This window comes from Pristis pectinata, chromosome 2, assembly GCF_009764475.1.
Source record: "Pristis pectinata isolate sPriPec2 chromosome 2, sPriPec2.1.pri, whole genome shotgun sequence".
NCBI classification, from domain to species: domain Eukaryota; kingdom Metazoa; phylum Chordata; class Chondrichthyes; order Rhinopristiformes; family Pristidae; genus Pristis; species Pristis pectinata.
This window is the reverse complement of record NC_067406.1, coordinates 144,349,939-144,362,072: the sequence shown is the minus strand read 5'-3', so window position 1 is coordinate 144,362,072 and position 12,134 is coordinate 144,349,939. Positions and strand designations below refer to the sequence as shown.

The 12,134-nt window shown below is 44.0% G+C and overlaps 1 protein-coding gene across 1 annotated transcript in view; it reads right to left on the bottom strand.

The window, feature by feature from the left end:
- Window positions 1–12,134, bottom strand: part of bdh2 (3-hydroxybutyrate dehydrogenase, type 2) — a 63,557-nt gene that overhangs the window by 48,877 nt on the left and 2,546 nt on the right. The window contains exon 2 of the mRNA XM_052044784.1: window positions 2,929–3,015. The gene's annotated coding sequence lies outside the window, so the exon portion shown is untranslated. The remainder of the gene's footprint in view (window positions 1–2,928; window positions 3,016–12,134) is intronic.

Here is a 12,134-nt window from a genome sequence, read left to right as displayed (position 1 = left end):
GTATAATGTTGTGCAAAATAAAATGCAAGTGAGAAACAGATCTTCAGGACCAACAGTACAACAATGAAGAAAATGGGGAAAGAAATGAGAGATGAACTGTGGCAGTGATTTTATATTGTGTGTAATCTGGCTTCATTTGGCTGAGAAAAAAAATCACCTTCTTTATCATGTCATTCATGCTTTGGATGGATTCTTGCAATGCCTCTGCAAACGTGCATTATACTCTTGAAATGCCTGCCAGTACACTGCACCTCTTCTGCTGCTCAGGAACCATCTTTTGCTGGCAGGCCATGGGTAGTGTACCTGCATCCAGCTCAGCAGAGCAAAAGAATCTTGGGCTCTCCAACATGGACCCTTCATCTGCTCTTACTTGTGTGAAGGGCAGATGATCATGTGTCAATCCAACTTTCTTTCCCATCATCCCACCTATAAAATATACCCTTGAAGGGAGTGAGTTCCTCTCAGCAGTTGCCATCATCAAAACGCGAGAATATGTGGGAGAAAAGACACAAATGAGTATATTGGAGATACAAATACTTATCTTTATCCCTGTAATCATATTTCAGTGATTATTAATATCAAGCAACCATGGTTGAATGTTACATGCCATGTGGTTGCTTCATATTGAATCTGACCCAAGCTTCTGGTAGGCTCCCATTGCCTCACCTCACATAGCCAGATTTGCTTAGTCTTTGATAATGACTAGTGGCTGGAGGGACACCTCTAGGTTCTCAGTCTTTCATTAGTATTCTTTGCACACGCTGCAAGGTGGAGAAAAAAAGATTTCTGGACAACAGTAACAGTGATGAAGAGCACTTGTAAAGGAGACTTTGAAGAAGGTTTGTCTTGACATTGCAGAAGAATCTGTTAGTATCATTGGCGTACAGACACGTGAAAGACAGATCACCTGCATGGTAAGTTGGCACAAGGTGGAAGTAGTTGGGTGCTATGTACATCAGAAGTAGGTCAACACATTATTGCCCCCACCTTCTCTGCCTTGCAGAGATTATTGAGTGCAGGAGCATGGCACTACACTCCAGCCACTGTTGTTCTTAGCAACCTGTAACCATGCCTTTATTGCTGGCTGCGTATTCTTGTGACTAAGAAAGGGCACCAATATTTGAACCCCCCAAAAGCACATTCAGGTTGCACCCTTAAGGCAGATTGAAGTTCTCGCAAAACAAGACCTGAAAAACAAGAGGCCTATGACTGACCATAATAATTCCAACATCATGGAATTTGCATGGCTAGCCCACTGGTTTCAGAAAATAGAAACGAAATCATGCCAAAACCAAATTGGGTGGCAAACTCAGAGATACAAAGATAATCAGCTGACTTTGTTAAAAGAAAAACAGATAATGCATGTGAACGGTTCCCTAGCACGATGGACTCTTGATCTCACAATCTACCTCATTATGACCTTGCACCTTATTGTCTACCTGCATTACACTTTCTCTGCAGCTGTGACACTTTATTTCTGCATTCTGTATTGTTTCACCTTGTATTACTTCAATACACTGTGTAATGAATTGATCTGTATGAATGGTATGCAAATACAAGTGACAATGATAAACCAATTCAATTCTGGATTGTTTTATGTTCACACCTCATGTTTTCACATTATTAAAATTCACCCCTCTTGTTCCATCTGTGAATACGTTCCCTCCCAATACCTCTGCAGTTTTCATCATGTTTATCTCCAGTTTTCACCTCAGTACTTATGTCTACCTCTGTTATGCCTACTGATTCCATACACCTCTGAAGGAAAATAACCCGCTTTTAAAGATCACCCTTAACATACTCTTGTACAATTACTTTAAATGCAGTCACTATTTTAATATGGGAAAGCAAGTTGGGATGTTTGTACATAAGGGCAAGTTGTAGTTGCTCTAAACATCAAACTGTGCATAACAATATCCGATACATAGCAAATGATTTTGGTTATGTTGCCTGAAAGGCCTTTGACCAGGTCATCAATCGATATTCTTGACTCTGTGGAACATTTTACATCCACTTGAGTAGACAGATTTAACATTTTTCCTGAAAGATGCCACCACTTATGACGCAGCACTCCCTTAACTGCACTGCATCGTGAAAAGTGCCAACGGAGACAAAATGAAACACTGTATTTATCTCTTTGATGTTCTCCTCATACTTATTTGAATCTCACTGGAACTCTGAACCTCCCTCTGTATTTATATGTGTGTCTCTCTCTGTATTTATTTATGTCTGTGGATTTAGGATTGTGTGGTATTTCTGTTTTCATCCTTTCTTTATCCATGTTCATTCTGCAGCTGGGACGTATGTTAGTATGGTGCAGTATTTATCTCTGTGCCAGTAATTATATTTACACTCTCTTTCTGTACAGTATGGTATTTATTTCCACAGCAAAATTTATGCCTCACTAGGCTCTCAATTTTTCCCTGTATTTATCACTCTGCATCATTCTACTTTCCTCAGCTTCAGTATCGTTGTTTATCTACATTTATTTACATTCCTTGCTCCCTGGTTACGTGTGTGTGTGTGTGTGTGTGTGTGTGTGTGTGTGTGTGTGTGTGTGTGTGTGTGTGTCTGTCTGTCTGTCTGTCTGTGTTTCTCTCTGTGCATTAGTCATGGAATCATAGAACTAGGTCAGGGTCACTTGATCCATCATTGCCTCTGCTGGCTCTTTGGAAGAACGATTCAATTGGCCTCCACCTTTCTACTTTGATCCCATAACTCTGCAAACTTGTCATTTTCAGGCATATTGCCAACATCTCTGTAACCCTTTGTTTATATGTTTTCTTTGTTTCGCTATATTTGAATAACCTCTCTCTTAGTCCTATATTTCTTCCAGTTTGTCTGTGGGTCTCTGCATTTATTTGTTTCTCTTATTCTCTGGGGTTGAATTTTTGATCAGCAATAAAGGGGACAGGTTCTGATGATTACCTGAAGATGGCACTGATGGATTTTACCTTCCATGCCTCATTGTAATAGGATTGAAGTCTGCATGCAGTAGCTTTCTTGAACACTTTTCTGCAGGTCAGAGGCAGGACATTTAGTTAGAGAAAGCACCTCTTAAAGGAAGATCTCATTCACTGACTTTCAACACTGTTTTAACTTTGAAGTATAATTGGCTGTCCCAGAGTTTCCATAAGACAATAGGAGCAGAATTAGGCCATTCAGCCCATCGAGTCTGCTCCGCCATTCAATCATGGCTAACTTATTTTTCCCTCTCAACCCCATTTTCCTGCCTTCTCTCCTACCTTTTCCAGGTAGCAAGGGCTGTGACTTGGAGCAAGAAGCGGGACCCTCAGTGCAAGATATGGGAGCCGTATAGAGGTGAGTGTTGGGACACACTTCTTTTCTAGGTATTTCCAGAAAATATAAGAGGCACAGCTGAGAATTGTTAGGTGATAATTGAATGGGAAATTAGCCAGTTGGCACGAACTAATAAGAAGAAGGTAGGGTCAAGCGGAGCGGCTATTGTTGGAATGGACCAGTGTTCGAGTGGAGAGCTGAGGCTTTGGCTCAAGAGGCTATGGTAAGTTTCAGTTAAGTTTCTTTTTTTCTTCCTTTGTTTATTAGTGCCCTGCTAAAGTAGTAGAATACACAGGTGTGTTCTTCCTGCCAAATATGGGAGATCTCATCTCCCTGATAGCTACATCTGTGGGAGGTGCATCCAGCTGCAGCTCTTTACAGACTGTGTTAGGGAACTGGAGCTTCAGCTGGATGACCTTCGGCTCATACGGGAGAATGAGGAGACGATAGATAAGACCTACAGAGACGTAGCCACACCTAAGTTGCAGATGGCTGGGTAACTGTCAGGAGAGGGGAAGGGCAGGTAGTGCAGAGTACTCCTATGGCGATTCCCCTCAACAACAGGTTTACCGCTTTGGATACTGTTGGGGGGATGACCTATCAGGTCGCTGGCACTGAGTCTGGCTCTGTGGCTCAGAAGGGAAGGGGGGAGGAGAGCAATAGTGTTAGGGGACTCTGTAGTTAGGGGAGCAGACAGGAGATTCTGTGGACGTGAAAGAAACTCCCAGATGGTATGTTGCCTCCCAGGTGCCAGGGTCAGGACATCTCAGATTGGGTCCACAGCATTCTAAAGGGGAGGGTGAGCAGCCAGAAGTCATGGTACACATTAGTACCAATGAAGTACGTAGGAAAAAGGATGAGGTCCTGAAAAGTGAATACAGGAAGTCCCCGACTTACGAACACCCGTACTTACCTTTGTGGTTGGTTCGTAAGCGGGTCTGGCCCCAGATCCTAGCACGGTGGCGGTACACCTTCTTTGGCCCAACCCTGGGCCAAGCGCGTATGTGCAGCTGGGGCCATGTGGAGCCACAATCCCCCGGCCCAAGTGCGCATGTGCGGACACTGTTCCGAGTTACATACAAAATCAGGTTACGAACAGTCTCAGAAACGGAACTCGTTTGCAACCCGGGGACTTCCTGTATAGGGAATTAGGGAGGAAGCTGAAAAGCAGGGCCTCAAGGGTAGTAATCTTTATTTGATGCCTGTGCCACGTACCAGTGAGGGTAAGAATAGGTTGATTAGGCAAATGAATGTGTGGCTGAGGAGTTGGTGCAGGGGGCAGGGTTTCAGATTTGTGGATCATTGGGATCTCTTCTGAGGAAGGTACGACCTGTACAAAAGGGATGGGTTACACGTGAACTGGAGGGGGACCGATATCTTTGTGGGCAGGTTTGCTAGGGTTTAAACTAGTTTGGCAGGGGGATGGGAACCCGAGTGATAGGTCAGAAGATGGGGCAGTTGGTGTATGGTTGATGCAGCATGTATAGAGACGGTGAGAAAGGATAGCCACTTGATAGTGCAAAACTGCAGTCAGTTGGATGGGTTGAAGTGTGTCTATTTTAATGTAAGAAGTATCAGGAACAAGGGTGATGAACTTAGAGCATGGGTCAGTACACGGAACTATGATGTTGTGGCCATAACAGAGACGTGGCTTTCACAAGGGCAGGAATGGCTGCTGGATATTCCAGGCCTTAGATGTTTCAAAAGGGACAGGGAAGGAGGCAAAAGAGGCAGGGGAGTGGCTTTGCTGATCAGGGACAGTGTCACAGCTGCAGAAAGGGATGACGTCCTGGAGGGATTGTCTACTGAGTCAGTGTGGAAGTCAGAAATGGGAACTCTATTGGGAGTATTCTCTAGACTTCCCCCCAACCAATAGCAACAGAGAGACTGAGGAACAGAGAGGAACAGATTTGGGGGGGGGTGGGGGTGGGGGGCAGATTTTGGAAAGGCTCAAAAATTAGAGTTGTTGTTGTCATGGGTGATTTCATCTTCCCTAATATTGAATATTAGTGCAAAAAGTTTGAATGGGGCAGAATTTGTTAGGTGTGTACAGGAAGGATTCCTGACACAATATACACAACATGTAGACAGGCCAACGAGAAGAGAGGCCATTCTGGATCTGGTACAAGGCAATGAACCTGGTCAGGTTTCAGATCTCTTGGTGGGTGAGCATTTCAGAGATAGTGACCACAACTCCCTGACCTTTACCCTTGCCTTGGAGAGGGATAGGAGCAGACAGTATGGGAAAGTATTTAATTGGGGGAGGAGGAATTGTGATGCTATTAGGCAGGGAACTTGGGAGTGTAAATTGGGAGCAGATATACTCGGGGAAATGCACAATGGAAATGTGGAGGTTGTTCAGAGAACACTTGAAGTGGGTTCTGGATAGGTTTGTCCCACTGAGGCAGGAAAAGGATGGTAGGGTGAAGGAACCATGGTTGACGAGATGTGGAATATCTAGTGAAAAGGAAGAAAGAAGCTAACTTAAGGTTTCGGAAGCAAGGATCAGACAGGGCTCTAGAGGGTTACAAGGTAGCCAGGAAGGAGCTTAATAATGGTCTTAGGAGAACTAGAAGGGGGCATGAGAAGGTGTTGGCGAGTAGGATTAAGGAAAACCCCAAGGCGTTCTACTCGTATGTGAAGAACGGGAAGATGACTAGCGTGAAGGTAGGACTGATTAGGGATAGAGGAGAAAACATGTGCCTGGAGTCGGAGGAGGTATGGGAGGTCCTTAATGAATACTTTGCTTCAGTGTTCACCTGTGAGAGAGACCTTGACGTTTGTGAGGACAGCATAAAATAGGCTGATAAGCTAGAACATGTCGATGTTAAGAAGGAGGATGTGCTGGAACTTGTGAAAAACATTAGGATAGGTAAGTCCCTGGGGCCGGACAGGATATATCCCAGGATACTACAGGAAGTGAGGCAAGAGATTTCTGAGCCCTTGGCGATGAGCTTTTCATCCTCACTGGTCACAGGAGTAGTACCAAATGATTGGAAGGTGGCAAATGTTCTTTCCTTTGTTTAAGAAAGGGAGTAGGGATAACCCTGGGAATTATAGACCAGTGAGTCTTACTTCAGTGTTGGACAAATTATTGGAAAAGATTAATAGGGGCAGAAATTATGAGCATTTGGAGAAGCATAGTCTGATTAGGGATTGTGAGCATGGCTTTGTGAGGGGCAGGTCATGCCTCACGAGCCTGATTGAATTCTTTGAGGATGCGACAAAACACATTGAGGGTAGCGCAGTGAATGTGGTGTATATGTACTTTAGTAAGGTGTTTGATAAGGTTACCCATGATAGGCTCATTCAGAAGTTTGGGAGGATGAGGATGTGGAAGGGTGGGTTAGTAAGTTTGCTGATGATACAAAGGTTGGTGGTGTTGTGGACAGTGTAGAAGGGTATCGAGGGTTACAACAGGATATTGATAGAACACAAAGCTGGGCTGAGAAGTGGCAGATGAAGTTCAACCCAGAAAAGTGTGAAGTGATTAACTTTAAGGTTGAATTTGAAGGCAGAATACAGGGTTACTTTGCAGTGTGAAGGAAGAGAGGGATCTTGGGGTCCAAGTCCATACATGCCTCAAAGTTGCTGTGCAAGTTGATAGAGTTGTTAAGAAGGCACATGGCATGTTGGCCTTCATTAGTCAGGGCACTGAGTTCAATAGCCACGAGGTAATGTTGCAGCTCTATCTGGTCGCCTCACTATAGGAAGGATGTGAAACCTTTAGAAAGGGTGCAGAGGAGATTTACCAGGATGTTGCCTTGATTGGAGAGCATGTCTTATGAGGATAGGTTGAGCGACTTAGGGCTTTTCTCTTTGGACTGAAGGATAATGAGAGGTGACCTAACAGTGGTGTACAAGAGGCATAGATCAGTGGACAGCCAGAGACTTTTTCCCAGGGCAGAAATGGCGAATACGAGGGTGCATAATTTTAAGGTTATTGGAGGAAAGTACAGGGGGGATAGCAGAGGTAATATATTTTTTAAAAACACAGTGATGGGTGTGTGGAATGTGCTGCCAGGGGTGCTGGTAGAGGCAGATATATCAGGGACATTTTAAAACACTCTTAGATAGGCACATGGTTGACAGAAAAATGGAGGGGTATGGGGAGGGAATAGTTAGATCAATCTTAGAGTAGGTTAAAAGGTTGGCACAACATCGTGGGCTGAAGGGCCTGTACTGTGCTGTTATATTCTATATTCTAACTTTTGACGCCCTTACTAGTCAAGAACCTATCAACCTCTGCTTTAAAAATACCCAATGACTTGGCCTCCATAGCCATCTGTGGCCATGAATTCCACAGATTCACCACCCTCTGGCTAAAGAAATTCCTCCTCATCTCTGTTCTAAAGTGACATCCTTCTATTCTGAGGCTGTGCCCTCTGGTCCAAGACTCTCCCACTACTGGAAACATCCTCTCACGTCCGCTCTATCCAGGCCTTTAAATATTCAGTATATTTCAATGAGATCCCCCTCATCCTTCTAAACTCCAGCAAGTACAGGCCCAGAGCCATCAAACGCTCCTCATACTTTTCATCCCCGGGATCATTCTTGTAAACCTCCTCTGGACTTTCTCCAATGCCAGCACATCCTTCCTTAGATATGGGGCCCAAAACTGCTCACAATGCTTCAAATGTGGTCTGACCAATGCCTTGTAAAGCCTCAGCATTACATCCTTGCTTTGATATTCTAGTCCTCTTGAAATCAATGCCAACATTACACTTGCCTTCCTTACTACTGACTCAACCTGCAAGTTAACCTTTAGGGAATCCTGCACTAGGACTCCCAACTCCCCTTGCACCTCCGATTTCTGAATTTTCTCCCCATTTAGAAAATAGTCTGCACCTTTATTCCTTCTACCAAAGTGCATGACCATACACTTCCCTACGCTGTATTCCATCTGCCACTTCTTTGTCCATTCTCCCAACCTGTCCAAGTCCTTCTGCAAACTCCCTGCTTCCTCAACACTACCTGCCCCTTCACCTATCTTTGTATCGTCTGCAAACTTGGCCACAAAGCCATCAATTCCGTCATCCAGATCATTAACATATAACTTGAAAAGTAGCAGACCCAACACCGACCCTTGGGGAACACCACTAGTCACTGGCAGCCAACCATAAAAGGTCCCCTTTATTCCCATTCTTTGCCTTCTGCCAGTCAGCCAACCTTCTATCCACGCTAGTACCTTTCCTGTAATACCATGGGCTCCTATCTTGTTTAGCAGCATCATATATGGCACCTTGTCAAAGGCCTTCTGAAAATCCAAGTAAACAATATCCACTGACTCTCCTTTGTCTATCCTGCTTGTTACTTCCTTAAAGAATTCCAACAGATTTGTCAGGCATAATCCCCCTTTAAGGAAACCATGCTGGCTTCAGCCTATTTTATCATATGCTTCCAATTACCCCAAAACATTATCCTTAATAATGGACTCCTGACATCTGTGTGTTGGTGTTTCTGGAAGTGGTCAAAAGTAGGATGGTTCTGCTTTTCTTGCAAATGTAGATGCTAAATAGCACCTCAAAACTTGGTTAGTGGCATATCAGGAAATGTACTAAAGAACGTCAAAGACTGTATGCTTTCAGAGCAATGAATACCCTTAAACCATATCCCCTATCACCATCCACAAGAGGACACTGCACCAGCTGTCATTCTCATTCTTAATGCACCAGCTGTTTGCTCCTTTCATGCACCTATCACAAGACATTGTTTCCACAGGTATATGTTACAAAAATATTCATCCCTTCTCACAACTCCCTCCTCAACCTCACCACATTTCCCAGACAATACCTCCCCAATCCCCTTATGTATTGCTGCTTTTCCCCAACTTTTAAACATTCAATGTAAAAGCATGATATAAGTTGTCTTCTGCAAAATACATTTCACTTCACCAGAGGTAGGTCTGGGATGGGGAGAGCAGCCATGACCACCGTAACATTGCCCTTTCTATCTCCATAGAAGCATAGAACAATACAGCACAATACAGGCCCTTCGGCCCACCATGTCGTGCCGACCTTTAAACCACGCCTGAGACTATCTAACCCCTTCCTCCTGTTGTAATTTGTACCCCACATCCTGGCTACTATTTGGAGGCCTGTATATAAGTCCCAACAGGGTCTTTATACCCTTTCAGTTTCTTAACTCGACCCACAAGGATTCTACATCTTCTGATCCAATGTCACCTTTTGTTAAGGATTTGATTTCATTTTTACCAACAGAGCACCCCCCCCCCCAACCCCTCTGCCCACCTGCCTGTCTTTTCGATGCTTATTGCCTAGCACTTTGGTGGTGTGAATGTTACTTGCCACTTGTATGCCCTCGCTGCTATGTCTTATTCCTTGCTGGCATGGACTGCTTTATTTGATGAAGAGTTGAAATGGAATGGAAAACTGCACAGTGAACTACCCCACTTCTGACCTGATGAGGGAAGGTCATTAATGAAGCAGTTGAAGATGGCCAAACATGGGATACCACCCTGAGGAACTCCTGCAGTGATGTCCTGGGGCTGAGATGACTGATCTCCAACAACTGCAACCATTTTCCTTTGTGCACTGCATTGTTTTCCACCTGATTTTTAATCTGATTTGCAAATGTCTTCAGGGGAAGATCTGCCATCCTTATCCATGTGATTCACCAATGCAGCTGACTCTTGATGTCCTCTGAAGTAGTTGAGTAAACCATTCAATTGTCACCAGAAATCTGCCGTGGTTCAAGGTGGCTCATCAGTACCTTCTCAGCAGCAATTACAGGTAGGAATTAATTTTGGGTTTTTCAACCACAGCCAAATCCAAAAACCAAAGAAGAAGAAAAGTTCCAGCACAAATGTGTCATTCTATCCATCAGATTAAGCAGCACCAAACCTTCTTGCATCCCTCTTCAATCAATCCCATTAAATTGAATGGCAGAGCAGGCTCCTGGACCTACATGACGTTCTCGTGTTCTAACACATTCAAATTGATCAACTGAAGGACAAGAAACAATACCATTTCTTTCAGTTGGGCACTTCAGCCTTATGAACTACACACAGAATTCAACAGTTTCAAACCATAACCATTGTCTCCACCTTTTCCAGTCAGCAGGTGCTGGTGAATTATTCAACTGTTGCTAGTTCTCAACCATCTTTGTTGCTTATTGCCTTGTTATCGTCTTCATTTCTTTCTTAATCACTCCTGCTTGTTTCAATCTTCCCTTAAGTTCTTCTCTTCACCCAACCTGCCCTTGCCTTAACTTGGAAGATGTCAGTGAGGTGCAAGTAATCTGCCCAAAAACGTTAATATCCTCTCCAAAGATGCTACCTGATTTGCTGAGAATTTCCAGTATTGTGTTTCTCTGCACCAAGCATTATCAACTGATCACCTCAATGGTGAATTCATCTTCATCACTGCATCTGAGCAAATGTGTAAAAGCAAAACATCACCTCCTCTATCATCTCTTTCTGTGAACCCCAACATCCTCTATTTCCCCCATCCTCCTGTCCCCACTACTATCTCCTTACCTATTATCCACTTCCCCACTCCCCAACATCCCACCAAGTGCTCTTCCATCATTTTACCTTCTCCCTCATCTCCTCTCTTTTGTGCAAGTTGGCAGGATGAAGGATGAATTGCTTCCACTTTGATCCTGAGATGGCTAGTTGAGGCCAGTTCAGACTCTGTCATAGCTGGAGAAGGTTTGATGGGATGGATGGCTAGGTAGTATGGAGGTGGTATGCTCCTTTTATGGTTTGTGCTGGGCTACCACGTTCCTGACAAGAAGACTTCAGGTTCTCAGTGCCATTCCAGATGCTCCTTCTTCATTATGATCAGTCCTAAGCTAGGATTCCCATGAGTTGGTGAGAATGTTACAGTTTTTTTTAAAAGCAGCTTTGAGAACATCCTTGAAGCACTTCCTCCGCACTCCTGGTAATCATCTTCCATAAAAGAACTCAGGGTAGGGTGCATACTTTGTGAGTCTGATGGGTGTGGCCCCCATCTGTTGGGTGAGTGTAACTAGAACCTTGATCCTATGGATATTGATCTGGAAGCAAATGCCAACATTGGTTCACTTAGCCTGCCAGTGCACTAGGAGGATTTTGCAGAGATAGCTTTGGTGGTACCTCTCCAGAGTTTGAGTGCCTCAAGTCGTCCTGCCTTCTAATTATACAGGAGGGACAGATCACTGCTGTACAGTAAACTGTGAGCTTTGTGTTAGGTTTTAGGTCTTGCCCTTCAAGCAATATTTTCTTCAGATGATCATAATGGCACATTTCATCATCAATATCTGCTTCATTAAGAGGTGGCTCCAACATATTGAAAGTGGTTCATATTTTCACATTGCCAGGATGTCATCATGGACCTTTGTTGTTAGGGGTCAGGTTGATAGTGTATCTTTGTTTAAGGCCCAAGAAGTTTCATTGAAAGAATCATGAACATGGCAATAACAGAAACTTGGCTTAAAGGGGAAGGGATGTGTTCTAAGTATTACTGGATTCCAGGAATGATAGAGAAGGGATCAAAAGAAGGGTAGTGGGAGTACTGGTTGAGAATACTGCAGTGCTGGAAAGAGATGGTGGCCTGAGATGAAAAAGGAGGGAATCTATCTATTTAGAATTAAGGAAAGAGGTGAAATCACACTACTAGGGTATTGAGGAGTAAACATATGGGGGAATATGAGGGATGTGCAACAGGCATAGAGTGGTGATACACAGGACTTCAATCATCCGACATAAGACAGTATAGCAACAGCATATTTGGGAGTAGAAAGAGTTTCCAGGGTGTTCTGAACTCTGCTTCCGTGCATCAAGGAAGGTGGCATCGCTGCACTTGGTTCTGAGGACTGAGCAATTATCGATT